This window comes from Podarcis liolepis (genome assembly GCF_965112155.1).
Source record: "Podarcis liolepis genome assembly, chromosome: 10".
Lineage (NCBI taxonomy): Eukaryota > Metazoa > Chordata > Lepidosauria > Squamata > Lacertidae > Podarcis > Podarcis liolepis.
The window spans coordinates 70,377,629-70,390,861 of record NC_139562.1 but is presented as its reverse complement, the minus strand read 5'-3'; positions in this window follow the sequence as shown (position 1 = coordinate 70,390,861).

The following is a 13,233-nucleotide window of genomic DNA, read 5'->3' as shown; positions in this document are numbered from 1 at the left end:
ATAAATATCATTAAAAAAAATAATGAACTGTTATCTAAGGACTCATTCAGACTTCCTCTTGTGCCACAATCTATTTCCCCCCAATGAATTTGTTATTTTCCCAAATCTGTGTCGTGTTTCTAGGCACAGGTCTGTGCTTCAAAGTGCTGTGTCTGCAGTCTGCACATTCCCTGCAAAAAGCCACTCTTTGCCGCTGAATCGGAGCAAACACTAATTGTTCTGGTTCTGTGACAGAGTGGGTTTTCGGAGGGAAAGCACCAGGGAAAACAACACCAACCAGCAGACTTGGCGCTTTAAAGCACAGACTTGTGCCTAGAAAGCACAGGGCAAAAGCTAAGTGTGGATGAGCACTTGGTGAGGAAATCCAAATACAGTGGTGCCTCGCAAGACGGAAAACTCGCTAGACGAAAGAGGTTTCCGTTTTGGAGGTGCTTCGCAAAACGAATTTCCTATGGGCTTGCTTCGCAAGACGACAATGTCTTGCGAGTTCCTGCTGGTTTTTTTTCCTCCCCCCCCTTTTTCTAAGCCGCTAAGCCGCTTATCAGCTGATCCGATCAGCAGATAAGCCGCTAAGAGCGCTAATCTGCTAATCCGTCAATGGGCTTGCTTCGCAAGACGAAAAAACCGCTAGACGAAGAGAATCACAGAACGGATTCTTTTTGTCTTGTGAGGCACCACTGTAAATGCTGGTAGCATTGGGTTCTATTTCTGTACAAATATTTTCGGTTAAAAGCTTAGCTAATTAAGCATATTTATTGTCAAGAGGATAACATTATTAACTAGCTATATCTTATTGACTGCCAGAAATAAATGTATAGAAAGAAAATGAAGTTAAGAGGACATTATGTTTAATAACTATATTGTTTCTGTCTGATTTTGATCAATTGTGTGGGGGTAAAAGTTTTAATTGTTTCCATTTATTTAAGATTTAGAAAACTGGCTCAGTATTTCAAATTACAGAATTCATCAAATGGAAGAGTTAATAAAAGTTTTTAGCCGTTTATTAATTTTCCCAGTTTATATTATATGTTGAGGAAGCAAATTAGTTTCATGAATGACAGGATTTGAGCGCAACCTCATTTTTAATTTCTTTAATTTATTGAAGTTCCTCCATTCAGAGGAAAAAAACCCATATAAGAAAAGGACGCCATTATAGGGATGAAAATGGGGCTTTGACTAAATTAGATGATACCATCCCAGGAAGTTCTTCCATCACTGGGGAACTGGTGTTATGGAACCAGTTGGGAAATCTGTAAGTTCTCAAAAATGGTTATCCTTCCCCACCCAACCAAAGTGGCTTTATGACACTCCCTTGGGTGGAGGAGTGGGGAACCTGTGCCTCTTCAGATGTTGCTGAACTACAGATCCCATCATCTCGCGCCCCGGGCCATGCTGACTGGGGCTGATGGGATTTGCACTCCACCAACATCTGGAGGGCCACAGGTTCCCCATCCTTCCTCTGGGGTGGTTGGGCATGGAAGTTGTCTTGCTAATGGAAGGAAAAGTCATTTAAGTGTCAAAGTGAATGGTGCTTGGCGGATAGATATATGTGTTGGGAATCAAGCCTTTATCAGGAGAAACTGGCCACTCTCCAGGCACCCGGCTTGATCTCCATTTGACCTCCCTGTCTGCTTTCCCGGCAAGATCCAGACAGAGGTCGCGATAGACGATCCTTCTCAGCATGAGAAGAACACACCACTCTTTCCTGCCCCCCCCCCCCGGGCAGGGGAAAGAGATAGACAGAAACGTATTTACATGCCTTTATTTCTGTCTTTGCAGCGTTACAGAAAAACACGACTGCTCTCTTCAAACTCCAACAGCGGAGAGACAAACTCCTCCTGTACTTCCTGTACAGCTCATATTACACTCTGAGCTAATTCCGGTGCTTCGCACTGTGAATAGACTGTCCCTCTGTTTCCCACGGAACAGTCCCAACATTCCCATTATGTTTTGCTTTCAAGCTACCAGCTCGCGGCCGCATTGCTTCTATATCGTAACAACATGGTGCCATAATTCATAGAAAAGATGAGACCAAGGGGAGATATGATATCCACCTTCAGATTTCAAGGGCTGTCCCATGCAAGATGGAACACGCTTGCTTTCTCCTGCTCTGAACCAATGGCTTCAAGCCCCAAGAAATGAGATTCCGACTCAACATCAGGAAGAACTTTCTGACAATAAGAACTATTCAGCAGTGGAACAGTCTCCCTTGGGAGGTTGTGGACTCTCCTTCCTTGGAGGTTTCTAAGCAGAGGTTGGATGGCCATCTGTCATGGATGCTTTAGCTGAGATTCCTGCATTGCAGGGGGTTGGTCTAGATGACCCTAGGGATCCCTTCCAAATTTACAATTCTATTATTCATTCCTCTTTGCCTATTTTGATTTTCCCCCTTGTTTCCCCCCAAAAACTTTGTTCTGTACTTATTATTATTATTATTATTATTATTATTATTCTCCAAAATCAGTGTGTGCAGCAATCATTACCTTTGCTGTATTACGTTTTGCAGGCAGAATTATTTTTTGTTAGTTTGGCCAGGTTAAGCTTTGTAATTCATTCTCATTATTCGAGTGCCTGGGCATTTTTGTTCTGTTTGTTTTTAAAAGTCAAATTTGGTGGGTATTAAGGGAGGGGGGAGTCAGTTTTGATTTGTAGCTATTTATTCCAAGATGTAAAATATAATTTGTCCCCCATATGAGAAGTCATGTTTATTTCAAAGAGGAACACCTGTCAGGCTTCTGGTACTGAGTTAGTCACATTATTGAAGTGACAGATTAAATCTAAGCTATTTCTCCCCTTTTAACATACTTATTTTTATTGACTTTGTCAATAGGATACCAAGGGAAAGGAATACAAAAGAAAACTATGAATTGGATCCAAAGTTGTACTTGGCAGAGTTTTGCTTGTGCCGAAGGAAGGCTGTGAAGATTTTGGCAGATTCCTCATTGCCCCCTTGCCATCTCATGCCTAATGAAAAATGGCACAGAGGTCCTGGTAGATGTTTATTGAATTTTCTATTGTGATTTTTCCCAGTGTTCTGAACTTTTGAAATAAGTCATTTTTTAATGATGAAGTTGCTAAAGCAAACAATGTCTCTTTGGGAGCTCACCATGCTTTGGTTTGGCACAGAATGTGCTGTGTATCCTCTCCTTATGACTTGCTTGCACATCCTTTTGATTTTACAAGGCTCAGATCAGATCCTATGGTTAAAATTGGGGGATGATAGAGATCAAGATTTTATGTGTTCACACCCCTATCAGAAAACGGACGAGACACCAGAAGACATTGTTAACCTCTTTCCAAAATCATTGTTAACCTCTTTCCTCTGGGAGGAATGGAGACTGAAACGTTTACCTCTTGATTCCTCTTTTAGTCCCGATATCTCAACACTCTTCCTTTCACACAGCAGCCAAATGAGGTTCATTTGCTATGTGGGAAACAGTGGTATTATATAAACTTGGGGACTTTTACCCTAATCCACGGGTCAGCAAACTTTTTCAGCAGGGGGTCAGTCCACTGTCCCTCAGACCTTGTGGGGGGCCAGACTAGATTTTGAAGGGGGTGGAATGAACGAATTCCTATGCCCCACATTTTGGCAGCCTCCTCACTGCTCTTGGTGAGTTGCATTGACACCACGGTCAGAAGGGTGGAAGACCATGTTGTCTGCTTCTGATCTCTGAACTGTGATAGTACTGGAAGGGCATCAGTTGTTTTCCTTTCTCTGCACAGAGGTAACATACCAGAAAAGAGGCGAGACTTTCTCACCATGACTAAAAATAGGCCTGTGTATATTAGCTAATGATTTGTGACACAGGTCAGAAGCAGCCTTATATTCAGAAGGGGTCCACCTAAGTTATCTTTCCTGATCTTTAACCAGGAGAAGTATTGATTGAACTCTACAAGCTACTCCCCAAAGAATCTCTTACAGTAGACACATTTGTTCCTTACTTTGTAAAACCACCCTTTTTGAGTATGTCATGAGGATATTAGCATAGTAAACCAGCAGACACAGAGGGTTAAATTCACCTTTCCTGCATCATTTGCTCCAAAGCGTTTCCTAAAGCAATTAATAAAGGCCTTTTATCAAATTTGAAAACGGCCATTTTGATGTGTATTTGTAATTTCAAAAGGTCTCAAATGATGCAGCAGATTACTGAACAATTAATTGAAATTCAGGGTACATTTTGTGCTGATTCTGCAAACTCTAAAGGATTTGCTGTTGATGTGGGCATTTTAAAACAGCCACAATTGCAAGGAGAGTGAAAAGAGGGAGTTCATGGTAGCCTGCATTTTGAAAGTCATACTTCTGTGCGAAGAAAACTCATGTCTCTAGAATCCCTTGCCATCTTTTGTGCAAAACCCCTCTAATTAATCATATTTAGGAATTACTCTATGCAAAACATTTGCCTCCTCTCCTCCCACACACACAAGCTGCCAAAATGGCCTGCCCTCTGAAATACTCCATTAATTACAGAAGAGTTGCCATGCTAGTATGTTGCGTCAAAATGAGTCCTGCTGCTGCAGCATCCTAAAGACAGACATATTTATTTCTAGCTTGATATTATATAGCCCTCCGGGTCAAATACATGAAGTGATTGGGTAGGTGGTAATATCTCTCTCGCTAAAAAAATTCTAACATAACACAGACACACACAGTTTTCCCACCCATGAATGGGACAGTTAAATGGAGATTTCAGCTGAGCTTTAAATTAGTATATTGTTATAAGGTTTTTGGGGGTGGGGGCTAAATCCTAGTAATTAAGAAGTGGCAAGATTTTTTGATTATTTGGGGTGCAAAGGGATAAATACAAGGTGCAGAGGAATTCCTGGGCTAGCCTGTGCAAAAAGACCTGGCCAAGCTAGGGCCATTAAGAAATGATTCAGGGCCATTGAGGGTCATTGGCAATACAAGAGAACCGTCCCGAGACAGCCATGCTATATATAAGATCTGGACTCCCTGCATCTGAAATATGAATGAATGAATGAATGAATAAATAAATAAATAAAACTAATTCTCAATGAATTCTTGTAAGTTGATTCTACATATTTTCTGCTTGGCTTAAAGGCAACTCTAAAAATAAGATGATAAATACAAAGTGTTAGAACTCCCTCACTGAGGTGTTAAGACAGAAAGCAAAGGATAGGGCCCCATGAAGACATGGCTGGTGGGAAGCATAGTCCAAAACATCCCGAGGGCACCAGGCTGGCCAAGGCTGGTCTTCGCACATTGCTACTGAATCTGCACTGCTATGTCGTGCCACAACTGCTACCCAAGGAGAGCAAACGTGTTTTGGAGATGATCTGGAGATCTGTACACTACCCAGCTGATGTTCATATTGTAATTCACAATTGCTGGTCAGCTCTCTCCAGTAGCAGGCTTTCCTTCAATCACACATGACTGGCAGGCAGCAACCGCACAGAGAAAGGCGAAGTCTGCAAGCAGGATAACCTGCCCAATCTCATCTAAAATAAACATTCCTTCAACTAATAGAAGACGACACCTGTGAAAACCCACTCCTGCTAAGTACAGGAGTTGTACACACAAATGCTAAAATGGCATTAACACTGGGACCCCAAGTACCTGCTATTTTTATCCACATTTCCAGCAATATATATAAAAAAACCCAAACCATTTCCAGTGATTTTGTTGGCATTTGCTTCAAAAGTGTTTCCAGTTTGGGAAGCATTGTCCACGCTCTGAATGGACCATAGTGGCATCAGAACAGAAAGACAAATCTGATTGGCTTAATAGTCTTGTTCTGCCATGCTTATGCCACTATATGGTCCCCAATTGGCTGGACTCAGCTATGTGACTAAAATAGAAGCAATAGCAGGTGAAGGAGAATGTCAGCTGTAATAGAACTGCAGACAGAGGACACCAAATGGAGTTTATAGATGGCCTTGTCTAAATGGCATTTCCTCAAACAAAAAGAACTCACATATCAGAGTTCTAGCTTTGGAATGTCAAGATATTGATGTCAGAAAGAGAACCAAAGTCTGGATCAATTCCTATGTTGCTTTCTCCTCATTAGAGGCCCAATGGAAAGAAGTTTCCTACATATACGTGTCACCAAGGAGGGTTCTAGGTTAGCCTTCTCCTGGATGTGCTCATTGGCTATATTCAGGGAGTGATTTATAAGAATGTCTTGCTTAGCTCTCAGGTGGCCAGATTGCCCTAGGCATTCCCACAACCTGCCCTAGAAACTGCATCCTTAGCTAAGAGGCATGTTCAAGACCAAATGGGAACTTCCTTGCTGTGACGCGCACAAGCTTTCTGAATAAGTCCAAACAGCTAACCCTTGAAAGCTGGTCACGCAGACAGACCCATGGCAAGAAAAAAGGAAGGCATCCCTTACGGCTTTATCCACACTCCCTTCCCTGGGTCTTCCACTTCAGTGCACCATTTCTAAGCACTCACAGTTCAGAACACTAGGACAGGAGGTGTCTTCCAGAAAGCAGAGCAATTCCCTCTGAGGGCTCCTTATGTAAGAACAACACGTGCTTCGGCTTTTTCAGCTTTCTTACATTCCCCAAAGGCCTTCCTGAAAAGTAGGTGGAAGACTCTGTGCGTGTAGCAAAAAGTGGGGAAGGTGAAGAAGCATCTAACTTCTGGAGAATATTTTGTCTGAAACTGACAAGGTGTACGGCTGGGGTAAGTGCCTGGTGTCCCACAGCCTAATAGTAAGCTCTCATTAATTATTTGTTTGCCACACACTTTGATGGGCATCCGAGTTCTTTTTTAAAAAATTCAGGATGCTTTTCTCCCAACCAGCTGCCTTTGGTTTGCTTCCTTCCAAAAAAGTGCAAGCTTTTATTACCTGCTTCCCTCCAGCCTTAGTGAGGTCAGTCAACCTCTCCTCTCCTAGTCTAGGTGATGGGAATACCTTCTAGGGACCTTTTGCACCAGAGCCCAGAATTATTGACAAGCTGTCAAACCAGGGACACTCACCATGCTTTTCTCAGCTGCAGTATTGATTGAGGTGCCCTCACAACAAAGAAATGGACTCCTAATAATAATTCTGAAAACATTGGGTCACAGGGTTCTGTTATGTGAAAGAATCTGAGAGTTTGGGTAGTGAAGCGAAGCATAAGGAGAGAGAATAAGATACATATGTAATAAAAGCCCTCAAGCATTTATTTGTAGTATTCTAGGATAAGGACAAAGTTTCCTAAGTATGGCAGCAAGCAAGCTGGCAGCTTCCATCATTCTTCCTTTAAAAATTAAAAATAAAAAGCTGTTTTTCACAATGCTCTTTATATACTGGCCTTTTTCTCTAGGAACTCCAGGCATTATACATGAGATTACTTATAGTTTTATTTGCAGTCGCAATAACCCTGCAAGATAGATTCCACAAAGGAAGAGTGATTTATCCCACAATATCCCGTTTCAAAGCTGAGTGTGGATACAACGCCGATAGGCATGAACCAATCAGTCCACTTCCAGTCCATGTTGCTTTTGCAGGTGTTCATACACAAATCCCTCCTGCCTCGTTTCTGCATTAATCTACAATTTGTTTTAAATCTGCACAATTACATTTGCATTTACATTTGGCTCCTTCCCACCCTCATAACCTGCCATTCTGAGTGCATTTTCTCTCAAAATCTGCCAAGTTAAACATGCCTTTTCACAAAATACACATGTTAGCAGTGAGGACTGATGCCCATTGGGACCGGCAGAAGGTAGGGAAACGAATAATAGGTGGAGCCAGAGCCAACGAAAAGCAGAGCCAACTACTTCGAGTTTTGTTCCCTTCCTTCCCAGCAAAACTGGGAGGAAGGAGGAGGAACCTGGCAGCCCCTGGACAGCTTGTAAGTAGGAAGGTCGGCAGGTGGGGTCTAGCTAAGCTAGCCAGACTGAGGTTGGTGGAGCTGTGCCCCATTTGCCCAGATAGAGCAACCTCTATCCTCTGGGGATGATTAGGGAGGCAGGAGAGAATGTATTATTTAATAATATTCTTCCAAACTTGCGCTAGCAAGTTCCATATTCTAGCAGAGTTCCAAACATCCCCCTTTTTAGATTACGCAGCAATCAGCTTGTTGCTGACACATCTGAGTCTCACTATTAAAGATTCCTTCCTGGTAAAATCCCTTGCCTTTCCCTCTTAAAAAGAATAAACACAAGAATCTGATAACGTGAATATAAAAATAGTTCACTCAGAGATTCATTCAGGTTCACAGACATATCCCTGAAGGCAGGCTTGGGTTACATAACAACTAGAACTATTCCATAAAGAGGTTAGTCCCAAGTGACTGCGGCTAAGCAGTCACTTCCCCAAACACACAGCAACATCCAAAATGTTCAGAACATGGAGGCCGTGTGCTCCTCCATGCTAGGACAACAGACCACACCCACTTCAAGTCACTTGTCTACTGTAGGAATGTTGTACTTGACTGCAGTTTTACATCCCACATCCTTCAGAGCCCCAAGTCTACTCAAGTTTGTAGAGGTGATTTGTTGCGAAGCTTATTCCTTTGATAAGGGGGGGGGGGTTTCCTGAGAACCTTCTCGTCGTAAGATTCCTGGGAGCCTTAATTTATAGTTTTAATCTTGTCCAAAGTTTTATAGAATCTCTCCCCACTCCAGTGTCCACAACTGTGCTGCTGCCCCACTCGCAGCCCTTAAATCTGCCTCTTGGTTGTGGTGACATTGCTCTTAAAGCTCCTTCATCTTCTGCTCCCTCTGCTTGCTTCTTCTTCCTGCTGCTTGCCTTAGATGTAGGCAGGGGCTCAGTCAGAACCTCCAGGCTGCTCTTGCATCTTGTTGGCACCCAGCTGTGTCAGAGGGAGTGAGGTGAAGCAGTTGGGACTGCTCCCAGCTGCCACTGCATTTTAGTTGGCTGGTGTTTTCGTTAATAAACATTTTATAGGGTTGTTTTATCATGCATTAGGAAGTACCGTATTTTTCGCCCTATAGGACGCACTTTTTCCCCTCCAAAAATGAAGGGGAAATCTGTGTGCGTCCTATGGGGCGAATACAGGTTTCGCTGAAGTTTGGAGAGCGAGAGGGGTCAGTGTGCACCGACCCCTCTCGCTCTCCAGGCTTCAGGAAGCTATCAGCAAGCCTGGGGAGCCCGCGGAAGTTCCCGCAGGGCTCCCCACGCTGCGGATAGCAGCCTGCTGCCCGGTGCGCGGGGCGCCCTGAAGCAGAGCGCCCCTCGTGCCAGACAGACACCCGCAACGTGGGGAGCCCTGCAGGAACTCCCGCGGGGCTCCCCACGCTGCGGATAGCAGCCTGCCGCCCGGCGCACAGGGCGCCCTGAAGCAGAGCGCCCCGCGCGCCGGGCAGACATCGGCCAGCCCCACAAGCTCGGGGGCCAGCGGGGAAGCAGAGCGCCGCCATACCGCTGTTCTGCGACCTTGTTTTTTGGGGGGGGGGGAAATAAAGGAAAACAATTTTTCCTTTATTTCCCCCCCCAAAAAAACTAGCTGCGTCCTATGGGGCGGAGCGTCCTATGGGACGAAAAGTACGGTAACCTGCCCTGGGATCAATGGAACCTATGATGGCTGGGATATAAATTGAATGAACAAACAGGTAAATAAACATTCCTCAATGCTTTGCACAGCCAGTCACACAATATTGTCTCTGATTATATAGTTTTATCATTTGCCCAGATTAGCAGTACTTGCATAGGATTATGGGAGAAGGGAAGTAAAAAGAAGCCATTGCAACAAGATGATCTGGCCCCGGTTATTTGATTAGGCCTTCACATGCCACTAGTTTAGTTGGTTCGCCTGTTTTCATTCTTCTGCTTTGGAAAATGTTTTAGCAGAGTAACTAAGGGGGGTGATCCTATACTTGAGATCTGCCAACTGAAGGGCTATAGGATTCCACTGTGCTGGAAGAACCCAAGATATGCAGCCAGTACAAAAGGTAACACTGGTGGAGCACCCCAGATAGGCTGTTGGGACACTGTTCCAACAGCAAAAACTTGCCACCAAAATGGCCCAAACAGGGTTAAATCAGGGGTGGAATGTCGGTGACACAGGGAGGAGCAAACCTATGCCAGATCTTATTCCGTGCCCTTCAATCCATGGCCAAACACCCATCAACAGCACAACTTTATACCAGTGTCATATTTCTCTCAGCTAAATTCAGTGATGGGGAGAAAATATCAGAAAAACAGCTGCCCCCGTATTTACAACTGCCCCACACATATCACTACAGCAGAGCGTAAGATATGGTGTAACTCATCACCCAGTTGCAGCAGCACCAGTATCATTCTAACCCCACCTAAGGAGACCTTAATAGTAATAATAATAATAATAATAATAAGGCACATGGCTTGGGACTGTGTCTCATTGGTCACATTGATGTTTGTTTTTGACCATGTCTTATTAAAGCAGCCCATGATGAAGCTAATTACATTAATAACCAAATAAGGAGTGGAGATTTGAGCTTTGCACATTAGCAATAAATTCTCTTCTCAGACTGTATGTTTCTTGTCAATATTTTAACAGTTAGCTTTACTCAAAACAGCTGCGCCTGCATTTATTGAAATTGCTTTGCAGACACCACCCTCCCAAAGGCACCTAGAGACTACCAATGGGGCTACTCATCAAGTAATTGGTTGCAGGATTGTTTCTACAGTATTTACACAATGAGAGTAAGCACATAAACAAATGTCATAGCAGGGGCAGAATTAGGCGCGTGAACATTTAAGGGAATCCGAGCACCACAGGTGAGAATATGTGCTGGTTGGCACTATCATTTATGTTCATTCCTGAAAAATGATAGCATCCCCACAGCTACCCGGAGAGCAACAAGAGAAACAGGAAGACTAGGAGCCCCAAAGTTCTTCTAGCACTTAGAGCTTAGGAAGTGATTAATGAACTTATTGAATCACGATAAATTTTTTAAGAGAGCTCCGGGCTCCCTCCACAAAAAGCTTTTAAAAATTAAATTCCTGCATTAGTGCTCTGCATATTGTGCTGCCTTAACGGGGAGAGTCTCAAATGCAACAGAGCCATTTCATTAAGGCCAGAGCATGGACTCAGCCCTGCTTTCTCCAAGCCTCAAGCGAAGGCACTGATTGTGGTGGCATTTTTTATGGCAGGAGTGCTTTGCTTAATCATGGCAGGGAGGGTCCAGGTGTTCCATTCTGCTGCTCCTCCGCAAATGAGACTGGGTGGAGTATTAGAAGATTAGTCTCCCCAGAAAAGACCACAGTGTTGGAGAGAACAAACATCTGCTTCAAGAATGTGAGGAGGAGACACTGGCAGAGCAAGGAAAAACAGAAGCAAAGCAATCCTTTTTAGCCTAATGCCCTGTACAGCCTGTGTGTGAAGCAGTGGAGTAGCTGAGAACAACCTCAGCAAAACTGTGGTGCTATGGAAAACTAGGCTGATTTACTGGGGACGGGGTGTGTGTGTGTTTCTTTCTAACTTCAATGCATGCTACATTCTGATGTGCAACCGATTCACACAACAGTTGAGAAAATGAATTTTAACACCTTCGTATATTTTCCCTTTCTCAACTGCTATTTGTACTCAGTTGATCATTATATTTGTTTTTACTCATTCTTGTTAGATGCCTTGGGCTCTGTGTGAGGAAAGGTGAAGTGCATAGCGTCCAAGTGTCGCCATTTAATTGGGACATTCCAGATTGACAGAATCCACCCCAGCTTTTGATCCCAACCCCAGATGTCCTGTTTTGGATCTCGTGCTCTGGCTGTGCAGGAGCGGGGGACCAAAAGACAGGCATTTTTTGGTTCTGTGCTATGACACGAGTCAGCTGGCTCACACCATAGCATGGGACCAAAAGACAGAATGAAAACTTACCTTGACCCTGCTCGTCACCAGTCCAGGTCTGTTAATATGGCTCTGTTAATAATAATAGTCCTTGAGGTTTTGTGGTTCTGAGCCGTTCAAGGCTTCTTAGGTCAAAACCAGCTCTTTGAATACGGCCCGGAAACTAATTGGCAGCCTGTGCAGGATCAGTGTAATAAGATCATACTATCTTGGCCTGCTGAGCAATTTGTCTGCTGAATTCTGCACCAGCTGAAGTTTCTGAACCATCGTCAGAGGCAGCCCCACATATAATGCATTGCAGTAATCAAACTTAGAGGTTACCAGAGCATAGACAACAGATGTTAAGCTATCCTTGTCCAGACAGAGATGCAGCTGGGCCACCAGCCGAAGCTGATGGAAGGCACCCTATGCCACTGAGACCACCTGAGTTTCAAGTAACATCAAAGGATCCAGGAGTAGCCCCCCCCCCCAGCTACTTGATAGGTATGGGAATGTTCAGGGATGCAGGAGAGGATATATTGTCTGATTATATCCTTTTCCAACTTGTGTTAACAAGTTCCACAATTTAGCAGAGTAACATTCCCCTTTTGTTTAAACTCAGCGGATGCGTTTGCTCAGGCTCGCTAAAGCCTCTATAATAACTGTTCTGGTATTTTCCCCTTATTCCCTCATAAAAGATAGAACAGGACACAGTCTTCTACAAAAGTATAAAAAGAGTTTACTCACATATCATTCTGTTCACAATAGGATCCCAGAAGGCAGACTTAGCTTAGAAAAGTAACATACACTTGGAAACTATTCCATAAGAAGACAGTCCCTTTGTCCTCTCTTGGCTGGAGCCAAGAGAGCATCTTTGGCTAAGCAGATGTTGTTTCTTCGATGCATGTAGTGAAAGAGAGAGAGATGGCTGCCCTGCCCTGTGCTTTTGTCGTTACCTGCACAGGTGAGGCCACGCCCACCTCTAGTCACACGCAGAGGAAGTCTGTCCCAGCCCAGAAGGAAACAGGAAGTTTACCTGCTGGCTGGACAAACATTCCTCCCCATGTGTAAACATGTTCACTCTAGGAATGTTGTACTTGACTGCTCTTGTGTTTCACATCCCACAATAGGGAGGTGGCAATCTCCCATCCATCTGGACTAGGGAACTGCCCCCTGACAGTGCCTCAGTTTTATCTGGATTGAGCTTCAGTTCATTGGCTCTCATCCAGTCCATTATTGAGGCAACACAACGATCCAGCACTTCCACTGCCACACCTGCAGATGCAGAGGAGAAGCAGAGCTGTTTGTCGTCAGCATATTGCTGACAACGTAAACTCCAGATGTATGTAATGGGATTAGGAGTCAAATGTCTGATCAGAAGGCATGGTTTTAGGGCAATGACTCTGGGTCAAGGCAGAATAAGCCCAAGATATGATGTCTGAGTCAGCTCGTTCTCTCTTTCCAAAGGGATGATAATATGAAATTGCATCAATACATCTAAGAGGGTGG